This window comes from Lissotriton helveticus, chromosome 8 (genome assembly GCF_964261635.1).
Source record: "Lissotriton helveticus chromosome 8, aLisHel1.1, whole genome shotgun sequence".
Lineage (NCBI taxonomy): Eukaryota > Metazoa > Chordata > Amphibia > Caudata > Salamandridae > Lissotriton > Lissotriton helveticus.
Genome location: NC_136069.1, coordinates 1107163994 through 1107186334, shown reverse-complemented (window position 1 = coordinate 1107186334; position 22341 = coordinate 1107163994).

The window sequence follows — 22341 nt, the reverse complement described above, 5'->3', positions numbered from 1 at the left end:
GACATAAAGCAATCTATAACAGCTATGGTATTAGGCTCGGGTGACGGGTGGGTAAAACATCTAATAATGTCCAACGTAGGGGAGCATGACGGCTGGAAGCTAACGGCCGTAGGAGGAGTCCCGATGATGTGTATTGCGCGCGCACTCTGCTGATGTTCTCTACACGGCGGTGTCGGCGGACCGGCGTCCATACGCTCAGCTGAATTTCCCTGCGTTTCCCTCTTGCCCTCCACCTTTGATTTTTGCAAATACGCTTCTTTTTTCGTCGTTAGTGAGGGGTAGAGAGAGGTGCGGCGGGAGAGAGAGAGATAATCCCTGATGGTGTGCACAACCGCACGTCTCCCCGCCTCTTCACCCGCATGGTCCACCGGGGAGTTACTGGGCTGCAGGATATTGGATGCCGCGAAGAAGTGGAGGCAGCTTAGCCCCTGCGTGTTTGGCGGGGCGGTGCGAGTTTTCCTGGCCCCTTTCACGACAGCGGGTACAACAGCTACAACTACAGCAGCAGCAGCAGCTTCACCTCTCCCCTCCTCTCTAAATATATACAGCTGCAAGGTAGGAGTGGGGGGTGGGGAAAGCGAGCGAGAGCAAGAGCAAGGGCTGGAAAGATACGAGGTGTCTGACGCCATATGAACTGCCAACGGCGCTTTTTGAAATTCACAGTAGCGGTAGCCTGAGTAACTGCGGAAGGGACTACAATAGCCCTCTGTGTATGGAGAATAGGGAGAAGGCTGAGGAGGCAGAATGGGCTGAATCTGAAAATCGCCTGACGAAGTTTAAGTCTGATACTAAGAGTGACGCTTCGCCTAAAGCAAGGGTGGGGGGCTATACACTTCGGAATAGAGCCCTGATTAGTTCCTCCGTACAGCTTGAGCCAACAAGAGGAGTACCACAGGTAGTGGTAGTTAAAGCAGGTATAAAGTAAACAAAGCAGAATAGAGATCCACAAGAGTCCCTGCGAGACCCACAAGACTCCTCTGGAGGGGGAAAGCGGAAGAATAAAAGGCAGAGAAAGACCGGCTTAACAACTAACTCTAAAATAACTCCATCGCTAAAATCCTATTATAAAATCTGTGACACTGCCTCTACTTCCTCTACCTTAACAACCTCTTTATCTAAGCAGGATATGGCTACCAAAGAGGTTTTAGTCTCGAATACCCCTCGGCCCCCTACCACAGCCCCCGGGGTATCAACGGTTCTGACTTCCCCTGCTGTTTTACATTCGCAAGAGGCCACAGACCGGAGGGGTAGAGGTAAGGGGGCAGGGGGTTCGCCTCTATCTAACCCCACAGCAACTACCACTGGCACTACTGGCGCAATTGGCATAACTGATAACGCTCTGGAACCCTTGTTGGCAGCCCTTTTGCCTAACCCACAGGAGGAGTACGTAGAAGTTCATCCATCAATTGAGCTCTCTACTGGCTTTTCAGCCCTGGATATAAGAGACCTAGATACAGAAAACCCACCTGGTACACTTGGTAAACCCGTTTTTTTAATAGAGGAGGGGGCTAGGCCAAAGGTAACCAGGAATCAAGGGAAAGCACAATATATGGAAAGCCCTACAAGTCAATATTCCGGAGTACGTCTTGAGCCCATTGATGCCCTTGATCACTCGCAGGATCTGGTGGTTCATGACATGTCCGAAAATCCTGCGGCATCCTCCTCACCCCAGCCTGCAGTTCACACATCCACCCCCGGATCATTGGCTGATATTTTGCTGAGTATACGAGAGGATATAGAAAAAAGATTTGATGACATCGGTAGGAGATTTTCCACTTCGGAAGCCAATCAGGAGGCAATTCGAGCTTCTTGCGACCTCTTGTCACAAAAGGTAGAGGCGGTTTCAAAAGAACGGATGCGCTTGAAGCCGAAGTGCCTAAAATCAAGGAAAGCTTAAACTCCTCCTCTATTTCGATTAAAAAGCTGACTCTGCAAAATCAAGGACTATACGATGAAATAGAGAGATTGGAGAATCACTCCAGGAAAAATAATCTAAAGATACTCAATGTTCCGGAGGATATCGAGAGGAGCGATATAAAAAGCTTCGTGGTTTCCCTCTTGAGGTCATTAATCTCACCAGAGAAGGAAGAGTTGGATTTAAAAATTGACATACAAAGGGTCCACCGTGATCCCTACAGAAGAACTTCAGGGAGGGAACGTCCGCGGAAAATACTAGTAAACTTTCTAACGTACTCCCTTAAAGAGAAAATCCTGTCTCTTGCATTAAAGTCCGGCCAATTGAAAAGCAATTTGACTCCCACCTCATTTACATTTTCTATTCGGTCGGATGTATCCCATCGGACTGCCACAAGACAGTGGGAATTGGGCAAAAGGATGGCCATACTGAACCAGCTGGGGGCCAAAACCCAACTCAGATTCTCTGCCTCCCTTCGTAATATGTGGGATAATCACATGTATAACATGCGCCACGTAGAGGAGGTGGATCTCCTAATAGAGAAGATCAAAAAGAGGGGGGGAGCAGGAGGAGGAGGTGACCATGATAGAGGGGGGGTGAGGTAGTCAGTAAAGAATGAATCATATGCTATTATGACGTGGATCTGAACAGAAAAAAAAATAATATCCCTTTTTGATATCGATAAATTGAGGGCAAATTGAAAATTAAAACGCCGACATTACTTGAATTTAGATAAGTATCACTTTTTCTTTAAATAGCCACACATTATAGAGGGCTCCACCAAAGGGCACATGCCCAAGAAGAAAGGGTGGGTTCCCCAGGGGGGTAGAGGGATAGAGGGGTCACAAGGGGGTGGGAAGGGGGGTAAGGGAGGTTGTGGCACGGGTGGGGTTGCAGTGGGAAAAAAACAAAAAAATGTGTCCTCAAACCTAGTTCTGCTAAAGATAAGCATGTTTGTCTGGACTTTCAATTTAAGCTGGGAAATGGATTACTATAGACAAAATGGCTGAGAAAGGCTAAAGTTTCTATCGTGGAACGTCAATGGTCTGCGGTGTAGTAGAAGACAGCGCCTGATTTTGAAATATCTTGAGCAGTCAACCGCCCAGGTATTTCTTATTCAGGAAACCCATTTAAGCCACGTAGAAACCAAAGAAGTCTTCGGTAGATATAAATGGATAGAGCATTCCATTTGCTCCCTAAATTCGACACATAACAAAGCGGTGGCGATACTAATAAGGAAAGGTGCAATCAATACCATCAAAAATTTATCAACGGATGGCTCTGGTAGGTGGATTTTGGTGCAGGTAAACCTGGGGGGGAGTGAGATTACTATAGTATCCTACTACGGTCCAACCATAGATGATCCTGGTAGTCTCCTCAAAATACAGGCCAAACTAACAGAAGTTACAACTCCGATAATAATAGGAGGCGATTTTAATGTTCTTCTAGACCCCGCCTGAGATAGGTCTAACTAGAGTAAATATGTAGTAGCACCGCGCTCTTGGAGAACAATGGTTAATATGATCCATGACCTCGGCTTGGTGGACGTGTGGGAAGCTAAGGGGGGAACAGGACCAAGGTTTACCTACTTCATCAAAAAACATGGCCATTCCTCCAGAATAGATTACATTTTAACAGATGCAGTAGGAGTAGATAACATAGAGGATATTCTTGTTCAGCCATCTATCCTCTCTGACCATGCACCCATAACATTTACACTTGTAGCTAGCAAAGTAAAATCACTCCCCCCCCCCACCCCCCCCCCGCGTTGGACGTTAAATAGAAGTATATTGGCAGACCCAGAGTTGATCATTAACATCAAAGAATCAACAATTAATTTTTTTTCAGACAATGTAGGGTCAACAACCCCCGATGTGGTATGGGAGGCTTTTAAGGCCTTTATTCGAGGGGTATTTCACAGCTATTCTTCCTTTAAAAACAAGAAGAATAGGTCAGAATTCCACAATATGGAATTAGAGATATCAAGATTGGAGAACGTTAGGCTGCACTGTCAACCTGAGATCCTCCCTTCTACTCTAAAAGATTCAGAACAAATTCGCTCAGAGTATAGGGCTAAGTTGGAGGAAAAAGTAAAAGCTAAATGGAATGCCCACAGAATGGAGCATTATGAATATGGGAGAGAGCAAGTGCTACTCTAGCCTGGAAGTTAAAAGCTGAGAGGGTAAATAATAATATTAATAAACTAATAATAGATGACCTAGGCTCAACATCCAGTAAGCATGAAGATATGCAGCAATGCCTGGTTTCTCTGTTCTCGGAGTTATATAAAGAGGAGACAGTCCCTGACACTGACTACATCCAAGCGTGGCTTAATAATAAAGATCTGCCTAGACTCCATAATGACAGTCAAGAGTCACTTGAAAGACCTATAACAGAGGAAGAGATAAAACTACATCTGGCCAAGATCAAAAACAAAAAGGCAGCGGGGACAGATGCACTCCCAGGGGAAGTCTATAAGATCCTCGATGAGCTAATTATGAGCTAATTATATCTAGACTTCTTGAGTTATTTAATTACATCTACATAGAGGGGGGGGAAATACCCCTGCCATGGAAGGAAGCAACGATTGTTCTTATATTAAAGCCCGGTAAGAGCCCCCTGAAGGCAGACTCCTATAGACCAATCTCCCTGCTATAAACGCAGATTATAAGATCTTCACCAGCATTTTGGCGGGGAGATTGGTCAAGGGGATCCAACAGGTAATAGGGGATAAGCAGAAGGGGTTTACGCCGGGTAGGTTCATACAAGAACAGACATTACAACTCATAGGCTGCATAGATTTAGCGGTAGCAAGGTCAGAACCGCTTGCAGTGGCAGCATACGACGCTGCTAAGGCGTTTGACCGCGTTAGCTGGATTTTCCTCTGGGAAACTCCTAAGGTTATGGGATTCGGTCCACTGCTTATACAATCATTAATAAACTGTTACGATGGCGCATCAGCTACTATCCTCCTAAATGGAAAATTAACACCTAGTTTCCAAATAAGGAGAGTTACCCGACAGTGGTGCCCTATTTCACCCCTAATATTCAATATTTACATAGAACCACTGGCGCAAATGCTCAGGCTAGACCCCCAAATAACCCCCTTCCGCGTTCAAGATCTTAATATCAAACTCGCTCTTTACGCGGATGACTTGCTAGTTTATACTAGCAACCCAGCTGAGGTCTTCCCAAAGGTCGAGCAGTCTTTAAGCGAGTTTGGAAGATTCTCTTGCTATGAAGTCAACTCCCTTAAGACCGAGATAATGTGCTGGGGGGTCGAAGGTTGGGAAAGACGAGAGAGACCTGGATTTAAATACCTGGGAATTATGATAGAGCAAGATTTGCACAGTATCCCCCTGTCAAACCTAAATAGAGTAACAAAGGAAATTGATCAACTTTTCCTTAGATGGAGAAACCTCCAACTTTCAATATATGGCCGAATAAATATAGTTAAGATGGTAATTTTACCCAAGTTAACATATCTCTTAAGCGCCATCCCTCTCGAATTCCCCTCTAAGCTTCTCGGGAAAATCCAGAGTAAGATCGGTAGTTTTATATTGGTCAACAAGTGCTCCAGATTGTCCTGGAAGAAGCTTAAGAGGAGACTACTTAAGGGGGGGCTTGCATTACCGGATATTTTTTGCTATTGCCTTTCTTTTCAGTTTAAAAACATCCGTAGTCTCGTGTCCAGTCCTAGCGATAACAATTGGGGGAGGATCTTGAAGGCTATGGCAATACATGAGGGGGGAGGAGATGGCTTTCTGTACAAATTTGGAGCTACAAGGTTTTTCAAGAAAGTCCGTCTAAAGGTGATTCGGGCGGCACTTAATTCATGGCAGAATCTGAAAACCAGGTGGGGTATAAAATATTACTCAGATTTCGCCCCAATCTGGGACTCTCCTGGGCTTCCTGACTGTCTAAAGGATAGTTTGACGGTGCCGATTAAATCTGCTGGCATTGCCATATGGTCTGAATTAATTTCTGCAGAAGGGATTCTTCCCTGGGAGGTCTTGAGAGTAAGGATTGGAGACTCTTTCTCACGATTTAAATTTCTACAACTACGCTCATGGTATATTGCAGAAAAAAACAATATTGGCGGAAATTGGGTCTAAACTCCAAAACCCCACCCCCTTGAAAAAGGAAATCGAGATATGGTACAGGAGTCTATTAGATAGAGAAGACATCGAACTCCCCCCACCTTTTCAGGTTTGGAGAAGATCAATATTACAAAAGGGAGCTGTAGAGTTTTATCTTCCATCTACTATAAACCTCTACAAGTTCGTAAAATCAGCTTCTTTGAAAAAAAAACATTTCTTTACTATCAATAGGATTTATTATACCCCTTATAGAATTGCTAAGTTTGTCAGTAACCTAAATGTGGTATGTATATGTTTTATGAATGTTCTCAATTAAAAAGGTACTGGCAGAATGTGGAATTGGCATTAACGGGTATATTTGATCGCACGGTTAATTTAGACCCAGCATTGGTTATTTTTGGTTTAAACTCTTTATTGGAAAACTGTATATCTAGAGCACAGACTGGCCTTTTTTTAAATCTGATTCTGTTGGCCCGAAGGGAATTATTTATCCTATGGAAAGATCCAGCTGCTCCTGAGTATGAGAAATGGCTCGGGATGCATTTGTAATGGCAAGGCTTGACTGTACAGAAGGTAACATTTGGGCGCCCTTGGTGTGCTGGGGGAAGGCCCTAAGGTTGATATAAGATTGTCCAAGGATTACACCAAGCCTCATACAAAGAAGCAGGCCTGGCGGCCCATAGCGAATGCAGAAACATGGACCAGGGCGCCCAGGATCAAAGGGGTCTAACATGTTACGATTGCAGACGCTTACGGTGGTATGAGGACAATAGAAGTGTCCAACGTAGTCTAAACAATCTGCCAAGAAGTTCTCTGGGTGGAATCACTCCATATGAAATCCTTTTTGGTACTAGAATGATTGTCCAGGACCTTGATCGTCACACTTCAGTGGTAGAACAAAAACCTTTTGATATCAAAGACCGTTTGGCTGTTTTGCAGGACTTAAATGAAGCAAGGAGAAGTCAAACCAACACATTGCAGAAGCCAATGACCCTGAAGGGGAACTACCTGTCCCAGCAAGGCCTGCCTGGATTCCAAAGATTGGGGATCTAGTCAGAGAAAATATTGTGGATAAGAAGGAATTTGGGCCTTCTTACAGACAACCAGTACCTGTGCTAGCAATCCACGGATCAAGAACAGTGTTACTGCCTCCCCTTGCTGGAAGGAAGGAGAACAGGTTCGTATCTATCGACCTGGTAAAACCACATCATGTGGCCAATCATAAGTAGTAGGCCAAGTGGACAAGATGTAGCATACAACCAAATCTGGCAACTATTCAAGAGGTTCAAACTGAAAGACTCATTACTTTTGAGGAATCTGCAGTACTAAAAGAAAGACTAAGCAACAAAGCTATGGAACTTGTGCCTCTTGAGACCAAAATAACAGTTTGGCAAGAAACACCTGTCTACAATGATATAGCATCTGACTATACTAATATGACAAGGGATCCAGTAGCTCCAGTGATTTCAAGTAATCCTGATGCAATACCTACAATTGACAGAACTGCATCTGGCTATTTCATTAACTGATACGTTTTCCGAGGATCCCAGTGAACCTGAAACGACGCCAGCAAATAAAACTTTTAAAGAACAAGCAACAGAACTTTTTCATCAACTTGAAAAAACGTATCTGGTTTCACCATGGGTTGAACTTTGGATTGTGCTAGGTGTACTTTTTCTCCTACTTTGGCTAATTCTTGTATTAAGCTTTCGAATGCTGATAAATGGAAGATATAGTAAAATGGGCACAGCAAGTAAGAACATCAACTTACTCCTCAAGCAACACAAATCATCTCATCTTGAACAAAGAGACTTGACATCAGTGAACATCCCAGCCGTTCGTATACCAGGTGGTATAGCTTGGGACAGAACTGATTATGACATCTTTGGTCCTGCAGAGCTGATGAAGATTATACACCAATTCAAGGTTTCCTTGAGTGACTTTGTTTCACCCAGCACATTTTCTGATGATTTGGACTTTGAGACTGTTAATAATATGAGGTCAGACTTAGAGATATCTGCAAAATTTACAAAACATGAATACTTAGAAGGTTCATCGGATTATGAACAAATGTACTGTTATAATCACTATGGTCATCATTATTTGCACAAATCTGCAAATCCTAGAAATGTTCATAATTATAATCAATGGGAACATTGTCCAACACCACCAAAGGGTAGCTCAAAAACATTCTATGAGAAATTTCCATACTTCTCAGGTTTTAATGTCTCAAATCCAGAAACATTTTACTTTAGAAATGTTAATAAGACTGGAATGAAAAGTATGTTGACTAATACTAAGCAAATTTATTCTGTGGCCTTTTATGCCCAGCTGTCATAGTTAGGTTTTGACTTTTGGAGAGACAACATTGAGACAAAAACTGTCTGAGGAACAAAACACTGGCAGGTGCAGGGAATAGAAGCTTTATTTCGAGCCTGCATTATCCCTGAACAAATAATGTTTTTGAATGACACTGTCCAACAGACATCCTGTCTTGGCCTAGCTAAGATAAAAGATTTTAACAAACTGTCCATACCTACACCTACACCTGATAGTAAAAATACTACAGACTGGGTGGTCGACGTAAAAACAATTTTACTTAAGAACAGAACTGATCCTTATTGGAAAAATGGTTAATCTGGCCCAAAGACACAAATAACTGTCAAGATAGATTCCTAAATAAGACACAAGGGTTTAAATTCACTAGGCCAGATCCAAGAAATATCCAGAGACAACATCCAGGGATAGTAACAACATACAGTGTAGGTAAACTGTGCCTTGATTGGCTACAAAAATCCACACTAACAGAGGTAAAACAACACTTATCTTTACTTAAAGAAGGCGTTGATTTAAGGGACTTCTTGGAAGGTCCTGCGAAACGGCGTCATAAATGTTTTATATACGCTGGTATATATGCCATTCATAATGAAGCTTGGAAAGCGACACAAGGAGACTGCAGAACGAATACGAGAAATTGATCGTATTCATTTAGAGAAATCTTTCGCTGTAGTTGACAATGGTTTAATGACTCTATCATCCAGAATGTATTCTTTGGACAGCATAGTATCCTCTTCCATAGACATAATGGAACAGGACTTGCTCATGCTACAGCATGGACAGTCTCAATTGCGTTCTATAATGCTTTTAGGCTAGACGTTACAATATCTTCGTTCTGGATATGTTGCATGGCGTCTAATCAACACCACATCATTGTTTTCTATATTTAACCTTACAGATAAACAAATCACTTTAGCACAAAGAGGAGCAGACTATACGGTGCTGAGCATTGACAAACTGGAAAGATTACCATTAACTGTTTCAGAAAAACCTGCAACAAAATGGCTAATACACGGGACAATCACTCTGCCTGTCACAATTTTCCATTTTCAGTATTGTTTTAAACACATACCAGCTGGCGTATATGAAAGGTTGGGTAAAGAATAAATCAAGTCAACCTGGGAATTACCATATACACACAGATGTTGGAGAGGGGGGAAAAGAAGTATTTCTTAGTGGTACAAATTGCAAAAGTGCACTAAGCGGTACACTTTTATGTCAGGGTATTAACTTACACAAGCCTGCGATGGTTCTTCGACCACTTACCCTGCCACCTGCAAGGTTCTCCAGCTGCATTGATATATTCAATTTTTATTTTTGATCATAGCTGCTGTGGAATGTTGCCAGGAATAGCCTATCACATAACTGTGTCAGCCAGGGTTTGCAAGTATTGTTTCCTAAAACTAAGACAGACAGGGAGTTGCCGTTATGGCCTTCACTGAACATCTCTTCTATTCAAATTGATACTTTACAAAAAACTGTGCCACTGAACTCGTCCGAAGAGACATATGAACTACAAGTTGCAAGGTCTTCTGCAGAGATACATGCCCTTTTATCAACAAACTGCCCTATACATTTCGTAGAAATGTTAGGACGTATCTTAAACATGTCTGATACCAGTGATATTGTACATGTATTTAAGACAGTTTTTTCTGGACTGTTAGCACCGGTTGAAGCAGTCCTCGGCATATTTCCAAACTTCGTGCACTTTGTATTCAGCGGCCTGCCTCTCATTTTAGGACTCGTAGCAGGAAATTTATTTTTGTTCCTTCTGTCCGATATGGCAAGTCAAGCAACCAGCGACACCCAGATTACCTTAGAGAACACTCTACTGGCAATGAAGTGTCATGAGAGCATGATATAGATTCTGGGCTTGGCTCGTTTACGAGATCTGAATACCACGTGGTTTCTATCATTCCGACCAATCTGGCAAGATTGCATCTTACCTGTTCTACGATGCCTGGTATGTGGAGGAGAATGCATGTTAGACATCTATCTGACACTCCCATCAGTCCTGCCAACAGATGTTGATACTTTGCTTGGATCAGTAACGGCTCATGCTTTGTGTTGTCCCCAGCTGCTACCAATCCTGCCGCCGCGGATAGGCCCACACATTTTGCCATCTTAATATGGCTGGCGGTGTCCATTGGACACCGCCACCATATTAATCTATTACCGCCGCGGTCGCAAGTAGACCGCGGTGGTAAAGCGGTGGATGGTCTTTCCGTCCGCCGTTGTCCCCTCCGCCATCCTAATCTGGCGGAGGGGAAAACGAGAGTGGTTGTTGGGCAGATTGCCTCCGCCAGGGTGGCGGTGGCCACCGCCACCCTGGCAGGGGCAATCCGCCCAATATCCTAATGGACCCCATAGCAATTAAATTAAAAAAAATTCAGACCAACCTATGAAAAACTCCCATTCTTAAATCGTCCAATCAAATGAAGTAACTAATCAAATACACACTATTATAGGATTATTTTGCTACTGCTATTTCCTGCTTCTAACTCTAAAGAAAGAAGGAGGTGACACTCTGACCAACTGTTTCCTGAGAAAACTACTTTTCCAGACAAGACTCCTACAGAAATAATTAAAGTAAGTTAAACTAATTTTTAAATAAAACTAAAGTACCAGGCTAAAAGTGTAACTATTTCTCTAAACAGTTTAAATGACATTTATTTTTTACCTTTTACATTTCTTCTACAGTCATCTCCAAAACACAGCAATAAAAGTTGAACTGATTATTTACTACAAAATACGTATTGTAAGTATTTTTAAATGTTCTCTAACACACCAACTGCATTTATTGAACCCAAATTTCCAATACACATTTTATATTTATTCTACCTTCTTAACAGAAATTTCGAAGACATCCAAAAAATTACTCCATTAAAGCTAAAGACTAAACAAATTAAAAATGTAAGTATATTTTGTGAATTTTTTAAAAACCCTAAAATGCTAACTACAAGACAGCTTCCCCCTAGAAACCGCTCAAAATGTAATTAAAGAATAGATCATCTAATTATTTTCATTTTCTACCAACAGAAATATAACAAGGAAATACAAGAAAAAGCTTGAAAACACCTTCTCAACATTTCGAATTACAACAAAGAACAAATGTAAGTATAATCATAGAAATATGAATGCATTAAAAACATGTATAGCAATATTTAAACTTACAATATATTTCTTTCTAACCTTTCCTAGCACTACAAATAGAAACATGACTGAAGGTGCAGAGTTTGTTATGTCACAGAAAAACAAGCTTTTACTATGTTATATGGGGTATGTTTATACCCAAGAAAAACAGTCAGGACGCGAAGTATTTTGGAAATGTAGTAAATACTACTCTAATAAATGTTATGGTAAGGCTACAACAGAAGAAGCTAATGTACTATCTACCAAGGAACACAATCACCCCCCTAATAAAACTGAAATTGAGGTCAGGGATGCCCTTGAAAGCATAAAAGAAGCAAGTACAGGGACTGACAAACCAACAACCCAAATATTAAAAGAGGAACTCTTAAAAGTTCCTCAACAAGCTTCTGGCCAACTCCCCTCAATTGACTCCCTAAAACGCACAATTGCAAGACAAAAAAGAGTCACAACAACTACTCAACCTAACCCAAAAACTTTAGAAGAAGTTGTTATTCCCCCTGAACTGAGTATAACACATAATAAGGAACCATTCTTACTATTTGACAACAAATGCCCTACCAACCGAATTATAATGTTTGCTACTGCTAACAATCTAAGAAAATTACAAGAGTGCCAACAATGGATGATGGATGTGACTTTTAAAACATGTCCTAAACCATTTTACCAACTCTTCAGCATACATGGATTTTACCATCATTCTAACATCCCATTTATTTACTGCTTGTTGCCCAACAATCAACAAAATACTTACACAGAAGTCCTAAACACAATAAAACAGAAAACAAATAATTATTTTCCACAGAAAATAATTATTGATTTCGAACTAGCTATGATCAATAGTATATTAAAAACTTTTCCTCACACAGCAATACCAGGTTGCTATTATCATTTTAATCAAAGCATTTGGAGACATCTCCAAAAATCTACATTAAGCATACAATATGCTACAGACAGCACCTTTGCATACCAAATCAAAAAAATTAATTGCCCTATCATAGGTCCCTGTTACAGACGTAGCAGAACATTATAACATCCTAATCGATAGCCCATATTACAAAAAATATGAGGAAAAACTAGCACCATTCCTAGACTACTTCGAGGATACATGGATGGGAAGGCTACATAGATGGGGCACAGACGCCAACCTAAATTTCACATAGCTTGGTGGAATGTATATTTAAGTACACTGAATCAAGAAGCTAAAACTAACAACAGTGTAGAAGGATGGCACAATGCAGTTCAAGCTACCACTAGCAGAGGAAAACCCACTGTCCAAAAACTAATAGAAGCTTTACAAAAAGAACAGAGCTACCAAAAGCTACGTATACAACAATCAGTAACCCAAATAGGACCAAAAGTAACTAAACAAACAAAACAAATGTTTAGACTACTCCAAAGCCAAGTCACTCTATATCCTTCTACAAGAGGCCTAGACTATCTATCCTTAATAGCCAAAAGCCTACTGTGAATTATCTACACACAAATAACAATACTCTCATTTATTTAATAAAATTGTGATAAATAGCATAACAATTTTATTCCATAATTGTCAAACATATTTATGTACCAAAAAAAGATTTGTAGACAATTAAGCAATATTTGATATGATATAAAATATAACAATATTAAGAACAATCACATTTCCCACCCAAATAACATAAAATTAAGAAACTTACAATTCATGTTGCAGAAGAATACGTAATCCAACCACTTCTAAACTGTGTACTCCACTGGTAATCCATTACAAATCCAATTTGTTAAACCCTCAAAAACCCGAAAACAAGTAAAAATAAAAAAAACGCTCCAGGAAATCCCGATAAACGAAAGTATGCTAACTTTATTAATTAAAGTGACATACACACACTTTTATTAAAATAAAAACGCATGATCTTCTCCAAATCCAAATCAATATAATCCAGAAAATCAGTTTAAAAATATAAAAATAGCTCCAGTAAACCCTGACAAAACAAAATGTGGTAACTTTATTCATAAAAGTTACATACACACACTTTTCTTAAAAAAAAACGCATGTTCTTCTCCCAATCCAAATCGGTACCCTTAAAACCCGAAAAATAGTCAAAAAGAGTAAAAATCGTTCCATGAAACAACGAGAAAAGGAGAGAGAGTATAAAAACAATACTTTAATAAAGTAATACAATCTCTTCTCCAAATAAAAACGCATCCTTCTCTTGAACGAAACAGCGAAATCCCGGAACCTGTAAAAAATATCGAAAACAAAACCACCCACACAAAGCCCCCAAACATTTCCAAATATACCTAAACATTAGTATAAAACATTAAAGTACACATATTTTAACATCAAACTCAGAAAATACACTAGGCCTCAAACACTCACGACACCTCCGTAAAAGCCAAGTAACACCTAAAACATACCAAAGCCACAACTAAACACACACAGTAACACTACACACCTCCAAAATACACTCAAACACTACTACTCTATAATACATAATAGTTAAAATTCACCTTACCTTTCGCAATGCGACGCAGCATCCAACCGCTAGCTTCTCCAGTCCTGAATAAAGCTAAATAACCTTACGCGGTTTAAAAAGTAGTCCCATTTAAACAATAATAGAAACTTAAACATATTAAATACAATGTTCTAAGTAAAAATAAAATATACTACTAGACTTAAAATGTTATACATTTATTTCTAACACTTATAAAAATAATCTTAGATTAAAATTACTTAGCAAATTAATAATAAATAATAATAACGTATTATTAATTATTATTAATACTTAATTTAATATATTAACATTGTAATAAATACATATAACAAATAAAACTTGAGTTTATATAATATTTACATTTATGTTTTATTTTTAAAGTTACTATACAAATATGTAACATTTGTAAATTAATAATAATATTAAATAATAAATATTATTTATTCTTATTATTAATCATATTTATATATATATATATTGTAAATAATACAAATCCGAATTTACACTTCAGTGATTTTTTCCAAAATATGTTTATGTTATTTGTTAAAATATTTAATAATTAATTTACATTTGTAAATTAATAATAATAATTAATCTAATCTATTAATTAATATTAATAATAATAGTATGTATGTATGTAAATAATTTAAAAATACATATCAAACATTGTATGCAACTGTATAAATGATTTACTATGTTATATTGTATTAAGATTTTTTTTATTTAAAAGCTTAGTATATACTTAATATTAATTATTACAAATATTAATTATTATTAATAACATTGTATTTAATAAGTATACATGATATACAAAATACATTTAGCATGTACATGTAGCAAATATATGCTTACTTGTTTATTATTTTCTGTTCATGTAAACATTTTAAATATTTAATTATTAAAATTAATATATTATATATTAACATTATTAATTAAATATTTAATGGACATTTAAATTTTTTTATAAAAAAACAAAACAATTTTAAAAATTGTTGACAAAGTTTATTAAAATTCAGAAAGAACACTGTATACATTTTTGGAAAAATACTGTTAAAAAGAATTTTTTCTTGAAATGTAAAACATTTATGAATATAAATAAATGTAATGTAATACATTCAATTTACCTAACTGTTTATAAAAAAGCTTACATAATTTGTATACTGTACTGTACATATTATAAATACAATCTGTCAATAAAAATTTACAAAAACTGCTTGTCTACTTATTTTACAAATAATAATAAAATGTAATTTTTAAATTGTGATTATTATTATAATAATATTTATATATTTACATCTACCTATTTCCATGACAAATATTTATTCTACAATTATAATACTACCTCATATGTTATTTACATTAGTTTTGAGATTTTTCTTTAAAACAAATATAACTTACTATTCCCACTCTATTCAAATAACAGTTAAGTAAGGTGCTGTACACTGACCTAATATAATTAACTATTCCAACTCCAGTCAGGTGAAACTCAGGGAAGGTGCTGGACAGTGACCCAATATAATTTACTATTCCAACTCCAGTCTGGTGAAAAACAGGGAAGGTGCTGGACACTGACCATATATAATTTACTATTCCAAATCCAGTCAGGTGAAAATCTGGGAAGTTGCTGGACAGTGACCCAATATCATTTACTATTCCAACTCCAGTCAGGTGAAAAACAGGGAAGGTGCTGGACACTGGCCATACACAATTTGCTATTCCTACTCCAGTCAGGTGAAAAACAGGAAAGGTGGTGGACACTGACCATATACAATTTACTATTCCAACTCCAGTCAGGTGAAACTCAGGGAAGGTGCTGGACAGTGATACAATATAATTTACTATTCCAACTCCAGTCAGGTGAAACTCAGGGAAGGTGCTGGACAGTGAACCAATATAATTTACTATTACAACTCCAGTGAGGTGAAAAATAGGGAAGGTGCTGGACATTAACCATATACAATTTACTATTCCAACTCCAGTCAGATGAAAAACAGGGAAGGTGCTGGCCACTAACCATATACAATTTACTATTTCAACTCCAGTCAGGTGAAAAACAGAGAAGGTGCTGGACACTGACCATATATAATTTACTATTCCAACTCCAGTCAGGTGAAAAACAGGGAAGGGGCTGGACACTGACCATATATAATTTACTATTCCAACTCCAGTCAGATGAAAAATAGGGAAGGTGTTGGACACTGACCATATACAATTTACTATTCCAACTCCAGTCAGGTGAAACTCAGGGAAGGTGCTGGACAGTAATCCAATATAATTTACTATTCCAACTCCAGTCAGGTCAAAAACAGGGAAGGTGCTGGACACTGACCATATATAATTTACTATTCCAACTCCAGTCAGTAGAAAAACAGGGAAGGTGCTGGACACTGACCATATAGAATTTGCTATTCCAACTCCAGTCAGATGAAAAACAGGGAAGGTGGTGGACACTGACCATATACAATTTACTATTCCAACTCCAGTCAGGTGAAACTCAGGGAAGGTGCTGGACAGTGAACCAATATAATTTTATATTCCAACTCCAGTCTGGTGAAAATCAGGGAAGGTGGTGGACACTGACCAAATACAATTTACTATTCCAACTCCATTCAGGTCAAAGTCTGCGAAGGTGCTGGACAATAACCCAACATAATTTACTATTCAAACTCCAATGAAGTGAAAGTCAGGGAAGATGCTGGACACTAACACAATTTCATTTACTATTCAAACTCCAGTCAGATGAAAAACAGGAAATATGCTGGACACTGACCCAATTTAATTTATTATTCAAACTCCAGATAAATGTCAAGGAAGGTGCTATACACTAACCCTATTTAATGTAATATCCACACTCCAATAATGTAAAATTCAAGTAATGTCCTGAACACAAACCTATTATAAATTACTATTCCCACTCCAGTCAGATTAAATTCTAAGAAGGTGCAGGATAATAATCATATCAACTTTACCAATCCTAATACCATAAATGTACATTTAAAATACAGTTTTTACGTCTCACTCTATATGTAATAACCCATATTAAACAAAACTCACATTGATATATTGTATAATTTTAATCTAAAATTGTATTTAATTTTTTAACATTCCTAAATATTTTTCTATATTATTATAAAATGTAAAATGTATTTTGCATTTTGATTTAAATAATTAAAATTTGTTACGTTTTTTTCAAAATTTCTAAATAATTTTCAGAATTTTTATTTTGCATACATATGTTTTTAAAAATTTAATTTAAAATTTCAAAATTATTTTGCAAAACTAAAAATTTTAACATACATTTTTTAATTTTGTAAATTCTCTAAAAATGTATTACATTTACTGTAAAAAAATTATAAAGGTCAATAATCACCATTAAACACAATTAACTCCATATATGTTTTTTTAAATTTTTTTTTCACATTTTAAATTTAATTTTTGCTTATAATTAAAAATATTGTATTTTTACATAATATTGAGAAAAATGTATACATAGTTTTAAATAATCCCCACCCTTATCCCCTATTAAACCAACATCTTGCTCCTAAAATTACATACAAATTTATTAAACAATTTTTTTTATTTTAAAAACACTTTTTTAAAACACTCCCCACCCTTATCCCCTAATAACCCAACATCCCGCTCCTAAAATTTTAAATACTTTTAATACATTTAAAAAAAAAAATTAATTAAATTCTTTAATTTTCAAAAAATTTACTTTTTTAAAATTTAATAATTATTATTTTAAAACACTCCCCACCCTTATCCCCTATTAACCCAACATCCCGTCGATAAAAATAAACATAAAATACACAACTAAAATAATTATTACATTTAAAATATTTGAAAAAATTTACACATACTACAATATTTACACTTTTTTTATATTTATATCATTAACATTATATACATTTTTCGATATTTTTTACTATCTATATATTTTTGGGGATATTATTTACATTCAATAGATATTATTTCGATATTTTAAAGTACACTAACAATTCGATATTAACACTACACATATTTTTGATTCTGTATTTTTTACTTCGATATTTAGTTAGTGAAAACTATAACGATATTTTTTACATCGATATAATTTCTTTCGATATTTCTCTACAATCGATATTTTTGACTCGATATTTAGTCCATTCGATATTTTGAAGTCGATATTATGCCCAGTTACCCACCAATATACCTTCTAATCTGCTGCCCATGGTAGATACTCCCAATTAGATCATATATTTACCCATAAAGCAGGGGGGTGGTTCTCTAATGTACGGTTAGGCCCACAAGGTATATCGGATCATTCCCCGGTGAAGATAACAGTGAGAAGACCGACAAGACAACATACTCTGCAACCCAGACTAAACGCTTGGGGTCTCATTTATGAGGTTGTGCGTCACTTTCACTCAGCTGGTGCGTCACTTTTTGTGACACACCAGCAGCGTAAAAAATGTGCCTTGTTGCACCAAATTTTCAAAGTGACGCATCTGGGTAGATGTGTCACTTTGTAAACCCCTGCGCTACATTATACCTGCACCAGGTATAATGTATGCAGGGTGGCGTTCTGACGCAAGAAAAGGTCATAGAAGTGACTCAGTGAAATCTATAAGATTTCACTGCACCACTTCTAGGATGCAAATGCGTCAATTTCTTACACCTGCCTCACAGCAGGCGTAATTCTGATGCAGGCCCTTTCACATGGGGCTTGCCCCATGTGAAAGGACACATTGCTGGAGTTGCGTCACTTTTGTGACAGTCCAGCAATGCGTCACTTTTGCACCATACAGATACGTCAGAAATACTGACGTATCTGTAACTCCTTGCACAACGATGCATCATACTCTAAATATGACGCATCATTAGTGTCGCAAGGAGGGCGCTATGAAAAGTGATGCATCGCTGTTTTCACGCAGTGATGCGTCACTTTTCATAAATGAGGCACTTGGTTTTTAAGAATAAAGACAATGCCCAAAAGGTAAAAGAATGAAAGCAGCTTTACTTTCAGGAGAATGAGGGGTCTGTGGAGGAAGCCGGCACTCTCTGGGAAGCATTTAAGCCGGTGATAAGGGGGTATATCCAACCTTGTAGAGGTGTAGAAAATAAGGAAATGAAAATGCGATTGACCCGGTTGGAGATGAAAGTGCTAGATCTGGAAGCATCCTATCTGGCGGGGGAGAAAAGCTAAGGTTGTGGCACACTAGCTAGATCTAAGGAGACGTCAATTGCAGGAGATGGCAAATAATGCCACGAGGTCGGCTGCACTTGCCACCCAGAAAAGAATATAAGATTTAGGGGATAAGGCTAGGAGAGAGGTTGGCCTAACGGCTAAGGCGTTCGACCTCGGACCTGGGGATCTGGGTTCGAGTCTCGGTAACGACGCCAAAAACCCCCTGTGATTCTGAGCAAATCACTATATCTCCCCGTGCCTAAAATGAAAGTGTGTCCTCATGTAACGTAACTGGTGCTATGTAAAGCGCTCTGATAACTGATTCGGTTCGGTTCTAGTTCGCGCTATATAAAACTCTGCAAAACAAGGCCAATCAGATGATCACTTTGCTAGAAAAACGAGATAGGTAGAGGAATTGGGTGGCAGAAATAAAAGACAAAAGTGGCAATACGCATTCGGCTGGGGAGACCCTGGCACAAGTATTTGCTGATCATTTCAAGGAGTTCTACGAATCAAACCTCTTTAGGTCAGCTGAGTATTGTCCTGAACAGTTGGTGGAAACGCACTTGCCAACTCTGACAGAGGAAGATAGGTACTCGATTGAAAGGGAGATAACGGAGGAAGAAATAGTGGGTACAATACAAGACCTACAGGCAGGGAAGGCGCCAGGACCGAATGGTCTGCCTGTGGAACGTTTTAAGTGTACAGCTAAGACTGTTGCCCCCTATCTTCTAGCTATGTTTAACAAAGCAAGCGACCGCGGATGTCTGCCAATTGACCAGAGAATGGTTACTATTGTAGTAATCTCCAAAGCTGGTAAATCTGTGAGCCAGTGGAGTTCGTACCGACCGATATCACTATTAAATTTAGAAGTTAAAATATTGGCTAAGGTCTTGGGGAACAGACTTTTGGCACCCATTACGACTCTGATACACCCTGACCAGTCATGCTTTATACCCCAACGAAGTACCAGACTCAACCTCCGCTGGCTGTATTGGGTGGTGCACCTGGTAAAGACTAATCCGGGGCTGGAAGCTGCATTATTATCGCTGGATGCCGGCATGGCATTCGATAGTATTGAGTGGCATTATTTGTTTGAAGTCCTGAAGAGGTTTGGTTTTGGCCCTTAGTTTGTTTCATGGATTCCGCGGCTATATACGCAACCCCAGGCCAGAGTTCGAGTTAATGGTACGGTGTCTCGCTCCTTTGCCCTACAGAAGGGTCCAAGACAGGGTTGTCCCATATCGCCAATCTTATTTGCACTAGCACTTGAACTTTGGTATAAACGGGTAGAGCAGTGATAGGAGAGGATCTCCTTGTATGCAGATGATGTTCTCTTGTATGCAATGAGACCACAGTTCATGGTTAACCGGTTACTCCAGATTTTTAAGCTTTTTGAGGGGTATTGTGGATACCAGATCGATTGGGATAAGTCCCTCATGTAAATGTCATCAAATGGGCCACCTCCACTGCTGGGTGCAGACTCTAAGCTCCAGAATAAAGATAGTTTTAAATATCTGGGCATAGAGATAGAAAAAACAGACTAAGAGTTTTTAGTGGGGAATCTAAAGCCACAGCTGGAGCGCTTGAAAAGAGATGTTGCCCATTGGAGGACACTACCGATCTGCCTGATGGGTAGAGCGGTCCTCTTCAAAATGATGTCTTTACCATGGTTATTGTATGTCCTATAAAATATTTCCTGTCTGCTCCCAGACAAATTCTTCAGGGATGTAGCTAGTGAGCTACGAAAGTTGCTATGGGATGGGGTGGTGCACGGATCGCACTGGCCAAATTACAGAAGGGAGTGGCTTAGCCATCCCAGACCTCGAAAAGTACTACTGGGCGTCACACCTAATGGTTATTATTGACTGGGAATTCACGGATAGGAGTGATCCAGCATACAGGGTGGATCACTGGGCAATGGGATCTGATGGCTATCTAGGGGCATTATATGGTTGGGAGAGACAGGGCAACGTGCCCCAGCATACCCAGATAGCGCTAACAGTATGGGACAAGGCTAAAATATTTCTGGGTTGGGCCAGATAGCTAACTTGGCAGACACAGCTGTGGACTAGCGGCATGCTTAGAGAGGTGGGACGGTTGCAGGGCTTCTTGAAATGGAAGCTTATAGATATTGTAAGATAGAATTCCAACTGGTACCTACATAAAATTATCAATATTTATAAATAAGCACGCACTGGGCAGGCACATCAAAGAGGGGGACCAGATTCCTGAATATAGCCCACAGGAGGACAGGTTATTGTTGGACCCGATTCCGGAGAAGGCATTGTCTTTCACATACAAGAAGATACTAAAAAATTCACCAGATCTACTTATAACGTTGCAGGAAGCATGGGAATCGAGGTGGCCTTGTTGGAGTATGACGACTGGGCATAGGCGGTGCAGAGTCCCAGGGAGGTGGCAATCCAGGCAAGATTTAGATTGGTCCAGTTAAGGATACTGCATAGGTCCTACTACACCAGCATACTTATGTTCAAGCTGGGGCGAATTTTAACAAAGGAATGTCAGAGGGGCTGCACCCAGAGAGGCACATTTTTCCATACCATATGGGACTGCCCGATAATACAAACATATTAGTGGAAAATAGTTCGGATTATGTCGGAAGTGATAGAAAAGGAAGTTTCCCTGGACGCCAGGTGGCATGTATTTTGTGTCTCTAGGGAACAAACTTGGCCCAAGTATCAAAGAATCTGGCTACATGTGGCGGCAATGGTTGCCATGATGAATATTGCAGGGGCATAGGGGGCGATTCAGCCTCCGAAAGTATCCCAATGGAAGAGAGATATGGATTGGTGTTGTGTGGCAGAAAAGACGAATTATGAGAGCCAGGGATGCCCCAAGAAATGGGAGAAAATTTGGCGGGGTGGGAAGAGTATAGGGGGTATGGAGGGGCATAACATGGCTAGGTGGGGAGGGGTGTGGGAAGGTATAAGCTCTTCAGGAGGATTCGACTTGCTTCACGACTATTGTAGCGTATCTACGAGTTGCAACTTCTGAAAGCCGCGGAGAAATGTGTAATTCAACCTATAACTATGTAAATGTATATGGATGCTGACACATGTTTGAATGAAAAAAGTTTAAAAAACAATATTTTGGCACTTGGACTGTCCAAAGCTTGTATCCCACGTCGACCAGGATAATATACCCCCAAGGGATACTTAGATATTTCCTGTCCAA